Here is a 16,214-nt window from a genome sequence, read left to right as displayed (position 1 = left end):
GTCTCCTTTACGCCTTTCCCCCTCTTGCACTTATCCCAAGAATCTTGAGGAAGATATGCGAAGACAGAGCTCAGGTCATCCTGGTGGTTCCGTTTTGGCCCAAGAGGAGCTGGTTTCCCCTGTTAAAAAAACTAGCAGTGGAAGAACCTCTACTCCTTCCAAAAAGGAAAGATCTGCTTCTCCAAGGCCCGGTTCTTCATCAGGACCCAGACAGCCTCCAGTTAGCGGCTTGGATCCTGAGCGCCAGATCTTGAAAGCAAGAGGCCTATCGGAAGAAGTCATCTCCGTTCTCCAAGCAAGTAGAAAACCGGTGACCTCTGCAATTTATTTAAAAATTTGGAAGAGGTTCTGCAGTTTTTGTGGAGATACGATAGTTGATCTTGATTGCCCCAACATTCCCAAGATCCTTGATTTCTTGCAGGAAGGATTTAGGAAGGGTCTAAAACCAAGTACTCTGAGGGTCCAGGTGGCAGCCCTCAGTGTATTTTATGACTCCTCTCTAGCCTCCCATCCCTGGATTGCTCGTTTTTCCAGGGCAGTATTAAGACTGAGACCCCGGATCAGGAAAACCATCCCTCCTTGGGATCTTAACCTGGTCCTTAATGAGTTATGCAAAGATCCCTTTGACTTAGCTGAGGACATAAACATCTCTAATCTTTCTCTCAAAACGGCGTTCCTAGTAGCCATCACGTCAGCTAAGAGACTAGGGGAACTCCAGGCTCTTTCTGTTCAAAACCCCTATCTGCAGATTTTTGAGGATAGGCTAGTTCTAAAGCTGGATCCAGGCTTCCTTCCGAAAGTCGTCTCAGACTCAAACATAAATCAGGAGGTAGTACTTCCATCTTTCTGTCAGTTTCCCAAAAACCAGAAGGAAAGGTTTTATCATAACTTGGATGTTAGGGAAACTGTCCTTAAGTATTTAGAGGCGACTAGGGCTTGGAGACAAGATACTAATTTATTCATTCTATTTGGAGGCCCAAATAAGGGTAAAAAAGCCTCAAAATCTACCATCGCTAGATGGATAAGGTCCACTATTAGCCTAGCCTATAAAGCACAGGGTAAGAATCCCCCAGACAACTTAAAAGCTCATTCATCTAGGGCAATGGCCACCTCATGGGCAGAGAAAGGGGGCGCTTCGGCAGATCAGATCTGCAGAGCTGCCTCTTGGTCCAGTCTCAGTACCTTTTCTAGGCATTACAAGCTAGACGTTGTGTCATCTCAGCTAGCCTTTGGCAGGAAGGTGCTTCACGCAGTAGTCCCGCCCTAGAACCAAAAAGTCTTCTTTGGTACTTCTCCATGGTGCTGTCAGGTGGTGACCTGGAAAACGGTAATTAGACATACCGGTAATTATATTTCCAGGAATCCATCCTGACAGCACTGGTAGTTCCCTCCCTATATTACATGTAATACATACTTATGTGATGTAACATTTGTATACATGTTTGTTGTGTTCAAATAAATTCTTTTTGCATCCATCCAGAAGTATTACTTGGAAAATCACTGAAGGGTGGAAGGGGGAGGGTCCTTTTGAACTCTCGTGGTTTCCTGTCCCACTGCGGATAAGAAGGACGTCCTCCATGGTGCTGTCAGGATGGATTCCTGGAAATATAATTACCGGTATGTCTAATTACCGTTTTTTGTGGCATAGTGTTATATATTCTTTTGAGGATTCTGCCATTTTCTTTGTACCCCTTACAAATGCTTCTAGGCTGCAGTTTTGATACCCGGTGCTTCAGTGACCACCAATGCCAGTTTATGTTCTCCCTCCGGGACATGGAGGTTGTAGGACTTATTCTCATTTTTATATATTTGAGGTACTGATTTCCCCCATGGGAGTAAGACTTACAATACCTGTGATTAAGGTATCTTAGGGGTTAAAATTCTCTTTATCTGCTTTTGGACACTGCGTGTGTCCATTTACATGCACACAACGCTAAGTATCTCTCCGGTGGGTGGAGCTTTCCACCTCTTTCTGTGACCGGAAGTGACGCTTGCGTGTCACTAGCGCTTCACGCGGACATGGTCCTTTCACTTAGGATCATGTGATCGCATGCAAACCGGAACCCGGGTGCAGCGCCGGATGCGTCACACATTCAGTGATGGCGGCGCAGTGCATAAAGGTACGAGCTGCACATGGGAAAGCCGACCCTCCTAGGTGTGCCGGATGGACGACACACATTCTAAATGAATTTTGTGAAGTGGCCTCTCCCCTGATGATACCGCCACGAGAAACGCGTTGGGAGAAACTCTGAATGAGGGAAGAATAAGCAGGTGGCGGGATCCACACGAGTGAGGTTTGGAACGGGCACGCAGAGTGCCACCTTACATATATGGATTTCCTGACCACAGCCTTTTCGTGAAGCAACCTTCTTCTTGGGTGAGATTGTTCTGATTACTGACAGCAATTAAATACTCCCCTTGAGTTTAATTTATTAATTTTTTGATGACATGTTTTATATAGGAGGTCTAGGAGATAAGATACCTCTTGCACATTGTCAGTCTCTATGAACAAGGTGGTGGTGTGTTCCCACCGTGCTGGTTTTTTGGAGCATTATCATATATAGCTCATTGGTTGTTGCAGCCAGCATATGTATTTGTATGTTGTGATTCATGTTGTTTTATGAGCCTGGGGCTTTTTTATAGTAATATTTATTAAAAGTTATATTTTATGATTTAACTACAGTCCTACCTTGCTGAAGAAATATATTTTTTGATTGGGGGCATTGCATTTTGAATTAAATCAACCATTACAATATCATGTGGCAGAGAGCTCCTTTGTCTCACTGCTCTTACAGTAAAGAATCTGCATCTGTGATTATGAGTAAACCTTTCCTGTTGACGAAAAGAATGCCCCATGTCCCCATTGCAGGCCCAGTTGTACAAATATATGAGGGGATAGTAGTGATCTTTTTACATTGTAATAAGATCACCCCAAAGCTTTCGTTTTTCCAAACTGACTAATCCCAAGTTTGATACCAGTCTTAGTATTGTAGACCACCCATTTCCTTAATAATTTAGATTGCTGTTCTCTGCATCCTCTCTAGTATGTCCTTATACACTGGAGGCCACAATTGTACACAGTTTTACCTCTATACAAGTCCCTAGTGCAGCCACACTTAGATTGCTTTGTTTTTGTCATAAGCATCTATTTATTAGCCTTGACAGCAGCTGCCTGGCACTGGTCACTAAAGTTGTTTGCCTTCCACCCATATCAAGACTTTTTCAGTAACCGTTTTACCCAATGTTTTACAATTTGTACATAATTATGCATTTTATTTCATCAGCCCAAGTGTATGACCTTACATTTATCTACATTAAACTTCAATTGCCATTTCAAATAATGAAATTCTACTCTGCATCGTCAGGTCATTAATAAATGTTAAAAAGAAGAGGGCCCAATACTGACCCTGGTGGTACCCCACTGTTAACTGTGACGCAATCCGAGTGTGCTCCATTAATAACCACCCTGTTTCCTATCACTTAATCAATTGTTAACCCAGTTACAAATATTTTCCAATATTCCCATAATCTCATTTCATGTACCAACCTTTTGTGTGGCACCGTATCGAACACCTGAAAAGTCCTTATAGGCAACATCCTCTGCGTTTCCCTTGTCCAGTCTGGAATTACCTCCTAATAGAAGGTGATCAGATTAGTTTGACAGGACCGATCTCTCTTAAAGCCATGATTATGATGAGTCACGAGGTACCGTATTTTCCGGCGTATAAGACGACTTTTTAACCCTTGAAAATCATCTCAAAAGTCGGGGGTCGTGTTATACGCCGGGTACGGCGTGTGCAGGGAACGGTCCTGTATGGTTCCCAGGGTCTGAAGGAGGGGAGACTCTACTTCAGGCTCTGGGATCCATATTCATGTAAAAAAAAAGAATAAAAATAAAAAATATGGGATATACTTACCCTCCGATGGCCCCCGGCTCTCAGCGGTGCAAGCGGCGGCTTCCGTTCCTAAGGATGCAGCGAGTGAAGGACCTTCGATGACGTCGCGTGACTGGTCGCGTGACCGCGACGTCATCGAAGGTCCTTCACTCGCTGCATCCTTAGGAACGGAGGCCGCCGCTGAGAGCCGGGGGCCATCGGAGGGTAAGTATATCCCATATTTTTTATTTTTCTTCTTTTTTTTTTACATGAATATGGATCCCAGGGCCTGAAGGAGAGTCTCCTCTCCTCCAGGCCCTGGGAACCATCCGCACCGCACACTCCATATAAGATGACCCCCGTCTTATACGGCGGGTATATCCCAAACTCCATAATTTATATGGAAAAGTTGGGGGTCGTCTTATACGCCCAGTCGTCTTATACCCCAGAAAATACGGTAATTCTTATTGAGATAGTCCAGGATAGCATCTCTTAGGAAACCCTTAAGGGTTTTGCCCACAGTAGAGGTTAAATTTACCGGCCTGTAATTTCCAGGTTCAGTTTTTGTTCCCTTTTTAAGAATTGGCACCACATTTGCTGTGCCCCAGTCCTGTGGGTACAGACCCTGTTATATGGAATCTGTGAACATTAGGAATAATTGTCTATCACTGTACTTAATTCCTACAGTACTCGGAGATGTATGCCATCTGGGCCCAGGGATTTGTCTACTTTAGTGATTTTGAGGTGGTGCTGTACTTCCCGCTGGAAGCTGGTGACATTAAGAGAATTTCTAGTATGCTTGATCACGTCGCCTGTCATTTTGATTTTCTTGTATAAATACTGGAGAGAAAAAAGGAGTTTACCATATCAGCCTCTCTCTCATCCTCTTCCACGATTTCACTATTTGTGAGGGGACAACACTATCATTTTTGAGTTTCTTATTGTTTTTATAGTTGAAAAATATTTTTGGATACTCTTTACTTACTTTGGCACAGAGTCTGTCTCGATCTTTGCTGCCTTGACTTGCTTTTTACACAATTTTTTTTCTATAATGCCTCGTCACTCCCCTCTTGCTGTAATGCTTTCTTTTTGTCATTTATTGCGCCCATCACGGCACTGTTTAGCCATAGTGGATTCCTCCTATTTCTAGCTTGTTTATTCCCATAGGGTATGTATTGTGCACAGCTCCTATTCAGGAGGCTTCTACAAGTGTCCCATTTTCTTTGTGTACTTTTACGTCTCAGGACTTTGTCCCAGTTTATGGCATTAAGATCATCTCTCAGCCTTTGGAAATTCTCCTTTCTGGAGTTTAGTGTCCTTGCAGCCTCTCGACAACACATCTTATTAACGGACCCATGAAAACTAATTATTTATTCTGTGACCACTATTACCCAAGTGACCCCCAACCCGTATATTTGGTATTCTGTCTGTCCTATTGGTTACTATTCGGTCTAGCAGTGCCGCCTTCTTGTCCCGAACCAGTTGAGAAAGGTAATTTTCTATCATCGCTGTCAAAAACAAGTCTCCTTTGCTGGGCCTGCAGGTTTTTGCACCCCAATTTTTGTCCGGGTAGTTGAAGCCCCCATGATAATGCCTTCTTCCCGATTCGCTGCCTCATGTGTTTGCTTTATAGGAATGTTTTTTGCCACTTCCGTTACATTTGGAGACTAAGAATAAAATACTGGTAGGGGTTTATTATTTCTCCCTCCCTTTATCTCCACCCACAGGGACTCGATATTTTCACTATCCTCACATAAATTATCACGTAGCATGGGTTTTAGGGGCGATTTTTTTTTTTTTATTTTATTTATATAATCAGGACAGTAATCTTCCTACATGATACACTTTTACATTGGTTATAATTTGCTTTCATGTGCTGGTTTGACCAGAAGAGCCCAGTGGTGCAGGGGGCTCCTGATGTATATTCTTAGTTTAAGAGCATCGCCTATGCTAAAGTGCAGCATTTCAGCAGATTGAGCCCCCTGTGATGATGTCTTCATCTTTTGTGGATTTTCGGATGGGAGAGACGTTCCCCATTATCGCAAGCCTAGCAGAAGTGGAGAAAAGTGCTGTCCCCCATGTGGCTTATGTTGGTTTTGGGATCCCCCCATACGTTGTAGATTTCTATACCAAAATAGATAATTTTAGATAACAAATGTCCATTTAGTCTGACAAGAGCAATTTATAGTTATTAAAGTATAATTATTGAAAATGCAGATTTAAATATTTTGCAAAATACTCATTTCATATCATGACTTTGGGGCTAAAGGGTTTGTATAGTCTTCTGCCAAAAGTCTGCAGTCACTCTTGGACTGCAGACTCCTGAACCCTTACAGCGTGCCCAAGGTATGCTGTCAGGATTCTCCAGTATTGCTGCTGATAACGGACGATCACGTGACTGAAAGTATTTGATTTGCTTACATGTGGTCACGTGCCGGCTAGAGATGTTCGGCCTTGCTCAATACAAGTGAATTGAGTGAGGCTGAGTACATCTAGTTAGAATGGGGCTGGAAGTGTGCAAATCTCATACTTGTGATCAATTGACCTCCCACTAAAGGCAGAAATCTCGGAGAATCCTTTCAGTGCGCAGTGTGTGCGCTGTAAGGATTCAGAAGTCTGTAGTCACATAGAGTGACTACAGACTTTTAGCATAAGACTGGACAACCCCTTTAATGGAAAGTAGTGCAAAGGCATGCATTTGTATGTCTAATTATCTCTTTGGAGCGATTGGTTCCAAAAGGCTAATGATTAGCTGGGAAACTTGGAATAAAACGAGGAATTTTACATCTATGCACTCTATCACCAGGGCTATGGAGTCGGTGTCCATTTTGGTGGAGTCAGTATAAAATGGACCGACTCAGACTCCTAAAATATATAATAAATTGGGTACAGTAGTACAATGCAGGATGTGCTGTAAATGTTTTCATAATTTGGGAAAGTAATGAAATGTGTTATAAATGTCTGTTCTGTTTCTGATCTAAGGATCTCTGCTTTTAGTATAGACGAGTGATTGCGATCCCTTTGGGCGCGTGCTGTGATTACGAACCACGCAATGGGGTGTACCCATGCACCAGGCTGGCGTATGTGCAGACTAATAGCAAACATAAATACCTGGTGTACCTCTCCTGCCACTCCTCCTATGAAAAAGCTCTGTAGTTATCTGTTCGGGTAGAGCTATCCCATAGCCCTATTCCTAAAGGAAATGAATGGGTAGAGGTATCCTCAATGCTCCTGAGCGTAAGCTATTTCTCATGGTTGAGCTCACTTGGGATCTGCACCCAAGGCCCTGCCCATTCCCAATGTTTGGTCCGTAGACCGCGGCTAGGAGTTAGCCCCGCTTTTGTGTACAACATTTTTTGGCTTTTACAATTGTTAACCCTTTCACGACATACGCCGTACTATTACTGCGCATGTCGTGTCTCCCCCTTTGATGTGGGATCCGGCGCTGAGCCCACATCAAAGTCGCGACATGTCAGCTGTTTTGTACAGCTGACATGTGCGCGCAATAGCGGCGGGTGAAATCGCTATTCACCCGCCGCTATTAACCTGTTAAATGTCGCTGTCAAACGCTGACAGCGGCATTTAACTACCGTTTCCGGCCTTGCGGCCGGAAATGAGCGCATCGCCGACCCCTGTCACATGATCGGGGGTCGGCGATGTCAGGACAGTAACCATAGAGGTCCTTGAGACCTCTATGGTTACTGATGCCGGCCTGCTGTGAGCGCCCCCCTGTGGTCGGCGCTCACAGCACACCTGCAATTCAGCTACATAGCAGCGATCTGATGATCGCTGCTATGTAGCTGAGCCAATCGAGTTGTGCCAGCTACTAGCCTCAAATGGAGGCTATTGAAGCATGGCACAAGTAAAAAAAAAAAAATAATGTTTTTTAAAATATGAAAAAAATATAAAAAATAAAAAAGTTTAAAACACCCCCCTTTCGCCACATCCTAAATAAAACAATTAAAAAAAATCAAACCTACACGTATTTGGTATCGCCGCGTTCAGAATCGCCCGATCTATCAATAAAAAAAAAGCATTAACCTGATCGCTAAACAGCGTAGCGAAAAAATTTTTCGAAACACCAGAATTACGTTTTTTTGGTCGCCGCAACCAAAAGAACGTATCTGCACAAAAATGATATTAAAAACGTCAGCTCGGCACTCAAAAAATAAGCCCTCACCCGACCCCAGATCACGAAAAATGGAGACGCTTCGGGTATTGGAAAATGGCACTTTTTTTTTTTTTTTTTCACCACTTGGATAAAAAATAACCTAGACATGTTAGGTGTCTATGAACTTGTAATGACCTAGAGAATTACAATGGCGGGTTAGTTTTAGCATTTAGTGAACCTAGCAAAAAAGCCAAACAAAAAACAAGTGTGGGATTGCACTTTTTTTGCAATTTCACCGCACTTGGAATTTTTTTCCCATTTTCTAGTAAATGACATGGTAAAACCAATGGTGTCGTTCAAAAGTACAACTCGTCCCGCAAAAAATAAGCCCTCACAGGACCGTATTGACGGAAAAATAAAACAGTTATGGCTCTGGGAAGGAGGGAAGTGAAAAACGCAAAAACGAAAAAGGGCCGCGACTTGAAGGGGTTAAAAAGCTTAATAAAAGACTTCTTTGTATACACAGTTGACAGTAAACCATTTGTCAACGTTAGGAATAAGTTTACCTTGCTTCTGTGTCTCAAATATTTTGACCCTTATTTGTTGGCTTTTCCTTCCTCTGGAGAAAGCCACATACAGTGGGGCAAAAAAGTATTTAGTCATTCAGCAATAGTGCAAGTTCCACCACTTAAAAAGATGAGAGGCGTCTGTAATTTACATCATAGGTAGACCTCAACTATGGGAGACAAACTGAGAAAAAAAATTCCAGAAAATCACAATGTCTGTTTTTTTATCATTTTATTTGCATATTATGGTGGAAAATAAGTATTTGGTCAGAAACAATCAATCAAGATTTCTTGCTCTCACAGACCTGTAACTTCTTCTTTAAGAGTCTCCTCTTTCCTCCACTCATTACCTGTAGTAATGGCACCTGTTTAAACTTATCAGTATAAAAAGACACCTGTGCACACCCTCAAACAGTCTGACTCCAAACTCCACTATGGTGAAGACCAAAGAGCTGTCAAAGGACACCAGAAACAAAATTGTAGCCCTGCACCAGGCTGGGAAGACTGAATCTGCAATAGCCAACCAGCTTGGAGTGAAGAAATCAACAGTGGGAGCAATAATTAGAAAATGGAAGACATTCAAGACCACTGATAATCTCCCTCGATCTGGGGCTCCACGCAAAATCCCACCCCGTGGGGTCAGAATGTTCACAAGAACGGTGAGCAAAAATCCCAGAACCACGCGGGGGGACCTAGTGAATGAACTGCAGAGAGCTGGGACCAATGTAACAAGGTCTACCATAAGTAACACACTACGCCACCATGGACTCAGATCCTGCAGTGCCAGACGTGTCCCACTGCTTAAGCCAGTACATGTCCGGGCCCGTCTGAAGTTTGCTAGAGAGCATTTGGATGATCCAGAGGAGTTTTGGGAGACTGTCCTATGGTCTGATGAAACCAAACGGGAACTGTTTGGTAGAAACACAACTTGTCGTGTTTGGAGGAAAAAGAATACTGAGTTGCATCCATCAAACACCATACCTACTGTAAAGCATGGTGGTGGAAACATCATGCTTTGGGGCTGTTTCTCTGCAAAGGGGCCAGGACGACTGATCCGGGTACATGAAAGAATGAATGGGGCCATGTTTCGTGAGATTTTGAGTGCAAACCTCCTTCCATCAGCAAGGGCATTGAAGATGAAACGTGGCTGGGTCTTTCAACATGACAATGATCCAAAGCACACCGCCAGGGCAACGAAGGAGTGGCTTCGTAAGAAGCATTTCAAGGTCCTGGAGTGGCCTAGCCAGTCTCCAGATCTCAACCCTATAGAAAACCTTTGGAGGGAGTTGAAAGTCCGTGTTGCCAAGCGAAAAGCCAAAAACATCACTGCTCTAGAGGAGATCTGCATGGAGGAATGGGCCAACATACCAACAACAGTGTGTGGCAACCTTGTGATGACTTACAGAAAACGTTTAACCTCTGTCATTGCCAACAAAGGATATTTTACAAAGTATTGAGATGAAATTTTGTTTCTGACCAAATACTTATTTTCCACCATAATATGCAAATAAAATGATAAAAAAACAGACAATGTGATTTTCTGGATTTTTATTTCTCAGTTTGTCTCCCATAGTTGAGGTCTACCTATGATGTAAATTACAGACGCCTCTCATCTTTTTAAGTGGTGGAACTTGCACTATTGCTGACTGACTAAATACTTTTTTGCCCCACTGTATAACTGCCCGCATGAAAACACTGGGAGACGCAAATAAATTCCTACAATATCCAAGGACTGTTCCTGAGATTTATTGATGGTCATTTCAAACGCCAACATGACAGGAAAGTGACGCCGTCGCATCTGGACTGGCAAGTTTTCATCTTTGGAAATCAGGTCAATTCTTGGAATAAGAACTGTCTGACCCTTTGCTATTCCATTTAAGGTGACAGAATGAATAACGTTTGCTTTTAAGCTTTTCACATAAAGCCTTGTGCCATTACAAAGGCCACGCTTTCTGTTAAGATTACGCAGGGGCATAACTACAGCTCCTGGTTTCAGCTTTAGTTCATGAGGAGGCATCCCAGAGGGATTCAAAGAGTTAAGAAACTCTACAGGGTAATGTGTGAGAATCACACCCTCCTCTTCCGCAATTGTGTTGAAGGAGCGATATGTTGAGTGTTCACCTTGAACTTGACTAAGAATTTTGTTGTTCAAGGTGTGAGCGTAATCATTCAATGGCATAAGAATTGCTTTGTTGGCAATTGCTTCTACCGTTGCATCGGTAATCTCAATTGAGTCACCAAAATTAGCTGTAATTAAATCACCCTCTTCAATAAAAGAATTCGGGATTTCAATTGTGTCTTCTGGTAGACCATATACATTTGACAACTCTCCATTGCCAAGTTTCAGTAACCATAATTTGCACTCAACTTCGTCCTGAGACGTTCTTATATTGGCAGTTGTACTTGAGTAATAAATAGGGGTTGTATGGAACTACCCATCTATTGTCGATTTCTCACGTTCCTCGTCTGGTTTTCCCAGTATTGCATCAATGGTACTGTGGGTAACCATCAACATTGGGGTTTGTCTCTGTATTAAATTCTATTGGGAATTTTTTTGCGCATTGAACATCTGTCATGCATATAGCACCAGGTTGATCTTCGCCACATGGGCCTTGAATCATGTGCTTCATCACTGCCTCATGAAGTTTTGGATTTGCTGTCTCATTTGGGATTTCAGCAGAGACCAATTCGTCAATTATTTCTTTGTCCCTTGGTTTATCTTCCTCTCCGAGGATTAAGAGCATGTGGTAGTCTACGCTTTTGAAATTCTATTACATGCACATAGGCAACTACACGGCCAAAAATGTGTTTCTTCAAAATCTCGTTAAAGGGAACCTGTCACCCCCAAAATGGCTGGTGAGGTAAGCTCACCAGCATCAGGGGCTTATCTACAGCATTCTGTAATGCTGTAGATAAGCCCCCGATGTTACCTGAAAGAGGAGAAAAAGGCATTAGATTATACTCACCCAGGGGCGGTCCCGGTGCGGTCAGGTTGGATGGGTGTCTCCGGTCCGCTCCGGCGCCTCCCATGTTCGTTCCATGACATCCTCTTTGGGTCTTTACGCCGCGGCTCCGGCTCCGGCGTACTTTGTCTTCCCTGTTGAGGGCAGAGCAAAGTACTGCAGTGCGCAGGCACCGGGCCTCTCTGACCTTTCCGGCGCCTGCGCACTGCAGTACTTTGCTCTGCCCTGAACAGGGCAGACAAAGTACGCCGGAGCCGCGGCGTAAAGACCCGAAGAGGACGTCATGGAATGAACATGGGAGGCGCCGGAGCAGAGCTGAGACGCCCATTTGACCAGACCGCAGCGGGACCGGCCCTGGGTGAGTATAATCTAACGTCTTTTTCTCCTCTTTCAGGTAACATCGGGGGCTTATCTACAGCATTACAGAATGCTGTAGATAAGCCCCTGATGCCGATGAGCTTACCTCACCAGCCATTTTGGGGGTGACAGGTTCCCTTTAAGCACGGCTGGGAGTTTGATTTTAAATACTCGTGCAACCAAATCTGTTCTTAACTCTGGCATTTGCTATGGTTCTAAGTTTTCAGTAATTTCTTTCCACTTTGGGTTACAGGTCCTCGTAACAAAAAGATCTGGCTTTCCGAAATTTCGAACAATTGTCATGGCGTCTTGGCAATTTTGCTGCATAGCTCTTGGGCTTCCAATGAAAGTGGACGGTAAAATTACTGGTGTCCCAGCTTTTAGCCCTTAGTGTAATGCAGCATTATGGATGTGACCCATAACGCTGGCATAACTGTCGACGTGTAATGCCTTTTTATTTTGTTTTATATATTCGATCCTGTCGGATTCAATTTTGACGTAATTGTCAACCATAAATTGTTGCGTCAACGTCCCAGCATTTAAAAGGGGATTGAACTCGTCACGAATGGCAAGCCTGTATGCATAGTACTACACCAGGGTGATTTTTTTTTCTTGTCGATCTTGATCCACTGGTATGGATGGTAGATGAATGTCGCCAATTTCTTGATTTTGCACACTTAGGGCAATTGGAGTTGTCATATTTATTGTCCATCCACTGTCCCTATATGGGAATAGAAGTGGATATGTCATTGCATCACACTTTGTGTGAAGAAAGCTCATTTGAACAGTTTGGTTTTCACTTTTGAGGTGAACTCTGATGTCCCTATTAAATGGGGTTTCACCCATTGCATTTTGATAAATTATAGCTACTTCATTGCACCTTGGTGCATTGTAGCGCCTCTGGTCATCATTGTACAGTCCCGGACAGAAGTTATGTCGCTTATCCATGTTATGTAAATAAAAGCTTATAACCTGACAAATTCATCCATTGGTTGTATAAATTATTCTTTTGAAAGCTGAAACCCTCCGAAATGTGGTTTAAGTTAAGAAAATAAATTGGCATCAATGCAGAAATATTGATCAGTTAATGGACACAGAATGGTCAAATTTTGGCAAGACAAAGGTTTTGTTGCCCACAGAAAGTAATGTGATATTGAAACAAATAATTTAACTTAAAATACAAATATATGTTTCATAACATTGGTGAATGAAGTTTTGGTGCTATTAGTCATATTTAATATTTTGTGTGACTTCCATGAGTTTGAAGGACTGCATCTGTGCGGTTCAACAATGATTCATACAATTTATTAATGAAGTCATTAGGAATAGCAAATAATGCAGTCTTGCATGCCTCTGAGTTCATCTAGATTCTTTGGTTTTGTCTTCCAAGCTTCCTCTTTCATGCTACCCCAAACATGCTCAATGATGATCATGTCTGGTGACTGGGCTGGCCAGTCCTTAAGCACCTTGATCTTTTTGCCTGGATGAATTTTGTTGTAGAGATGGATGTATGAGATGGAGCACCATCCTTCTGCAGAATTTGACCCCTTTTGTGATTTGGAATATGAGGTAGCTAAGGCCTCTTTCACACTTCAGTCTTTTGGCGTCAGTTTGAATCCGCCGTTTTCATTAAATAGCGGATCCGCCATTTTTTTGGGCGGATCCGCTATTTTCCCATAGACTTGCATTAGCGACAGATTGTGACGGATGGTCGTCCGTTCCATCCTCGATGTGACGGATCCGTCGAAATTTGGCGGACTGTTATGACCCCAATGGCGAGGGTCTCAGAGATATCAGCAAGTCTGCGAAGTGCAAAAATCCAGCTCATAGGGCAGTGGTAACTAGGTTGACCATATATCTACTCCTAACGCCAACACTAGAAGTAGCCGGGGAACATGCCTACGTTGGTCGCTAGATGTCTCGCGCCAGCCGGAGGACTAACTACCCCTAGAAGAGGAAAACAAAGACCTCTCTTGCCTCCAGAGAATAGACCCCAAAAGTAGGATACAAGCCCCCCACAAATAATAACGGTGAGGTAAGAGGAAATGACAAACACAGAGATGAACTAGGTTTAGCAAAGAGAGGCCCGCTTACTAATAGCAGAATGTAGTAAGATAACTTATATGGTCAACAAAAACCCTAACAAAATTCCACACTGGAGATTCAAGAACCCCCGAACCGTCTAACGGCCCGGGGGGAGAACTCCAGCCTCCCTAGAGCTTCCAGCAAGGAAAGGATACAGATAATGAACAAGCTGGACAAAAATGCAAACAAAAACAAATAGCAAAAAGCAAGAAAGCGGACTTAGCTTAATAACGCAGGAACCAGGATCAGTAGACAAGAGCACTACAGATTAGCTCTGATATCAACGTTGCCAGGCATTGAACTGAAGGTCCAGGGAGCTTATATAGCAACACCCCTGACCTAACGACCCAGGTGAGCATACAAGGGATGATAGACATACCCAGAGTAAAATCACTAGTAGCCACTAGAGGGAGCCAAAAGGAAAATTCACAACAGCGGACGTCATCTAGACATAGACGGACATTATAACGTTTTTTTGTCTGCGCCGAAATGGCGGTTCGCGACGGATCCGTCGCATCCGCCATTCCATAGAATGGGCGACGGATCCATCGCGACCGTCATTTTGGCGGATCCGTCGCCCCAATCCGCTTTTTCAATTGCGCATGCTCCAAAAAGTAGATACTTTTCCCAGACAACCCCCAAGTAACGGATCCGTCAAAAAAACGGAACCGTTAGAACCGTTTTCTCAACAATTGTGACGGATCCGTCGATCCATCACTATGTCGGAGCAGACTGACGCCAAACAACTTAAGTGTGAAAGAAGCCTAATACTTCTTCATATTTTAGGCTATTGAGATTGCCTTCCACCTTGCAAATGTTTCCCACACCCCCATACTGAATGTAACCCAAGACCATGATCTTTCCACCACCAAATTTAACTGTTTTCTGGGTGTATTTTGGATCCATACGGGCTCTAGTAGGTATCCTGCAGTATTTGCGGTGGCTGTGGTGTAATTCTACTGAAGACTCATCAGAGAAATCCACCTTCTGCCACTTTTCCAGCGTCCATCTGTTTAGCAGGCTGTGGGACTTTGCAAATGCCACACAGTTTTTTATTTGCCTTTTGTTTAGTTCTGGCTTCTGGGCACTGATTCGACCATGGAGGCCATTTCGAGACAGAATCCTACAAACTGTTCTAGTTGACACAGGGACTTGAGGTGACCAGGCCTGTTGGAGCTCTGCGGCAGTGGAAGAGGGGCTTGCTTTGGATTTTCTAACCAACAAACTTTCCTCCTGAGCAGTTGTCTTGCGGGGTCTGCCGGACCTGGGCTTGTCAAACACAACTCCAGTCTCTTCACATATTTTTTTAATTCATTGTACTTGACAGGCTTTGGTCGCAGGGTGGATTTTTGGCATATTGTCAGAGCTCAAGTTGCAGTTGAAGTGAAGGTCTGGGGTGCTGGGTTTCTTTTTATACACACACTAATTAACTGATCATTTACTGAGCACAGGTGAGGATGTAAACTAGGATTGGGTGCATTTGTATGACCAGGCGACACAACTTTGTCTTTCCAAAATCTGACCATTCTGTGTCCATTAACTGATCAATATTTCTGCATTGATGCCAATTTATTTTCTTAACCTAAACCACATTTCGGAGGGTTTCAGCTTTCAAAAGAATAATTTATACAATCAATGGATGAATTTAACTTCAGGTTATAAGCTTTTATTTACATAACATGGATAAGCGACATAACTTCTGTCAGGGAGTGTAGTCATTTAATAATTGACATTGTTATTTCGAGTGGATCGCGATTTTCTAATTCAGCAATCCTCTCTTCCTCTATTTCAAATTCCCTCATCATTGTGAAGGCTCTTGCGAGTGGGTTAATGGCTTTCATTTTCTCTCCAAGAGATGATATCCGTGCTGGGAGGCACTTTTTATTTGCTTGACTTCTTGTACTTAAAGCTTCTTCACTGTCCAAGATATAAATCTGGGCAAACTTAGGAGTACTACCCACAGTGGGATGCAATGGGGCAGTTCTGTGGTAAATTTGTCCATGAATTCGAAAACAGTATGGACCATGCCCAGGAGGTGGCGCTGCTTGTGCTCCCATTGATGCCAAAGCAAGCAAGCTATTGTATTGCCTTATATTAGCCATAAAGTTATTGGAGTGCTGATGCTCTCCTTTCATCAACTTGATCATCCATACGAATGGGACGTAATTGGATGCGCCCTTTCTTGCAGCAGGAAGCAAATGTTTTGCACTGTGCCATTTCGTGTTTAAAATTTTTAGATTTGGCAGAACTGACATCA

The sequence above is a fragment of the Ranitomeya variabilis genome, chromosome 1 (assembly GCF_051348905.1).
Source record: "Ranitomeya variabilis isolate aRanVar5 chromosome 1, aRanVar5.hap1, whole genome shotgun sequence".
Lineage (NCBI taxonomy): Eukaryota > Metazoa > Chordata > Amphibia > Anura > Dendrobatidae > Ranitomeya > Ranitomeya variabilis.
Note: the sequence above shows the minus strand (reverse complement) of the source record.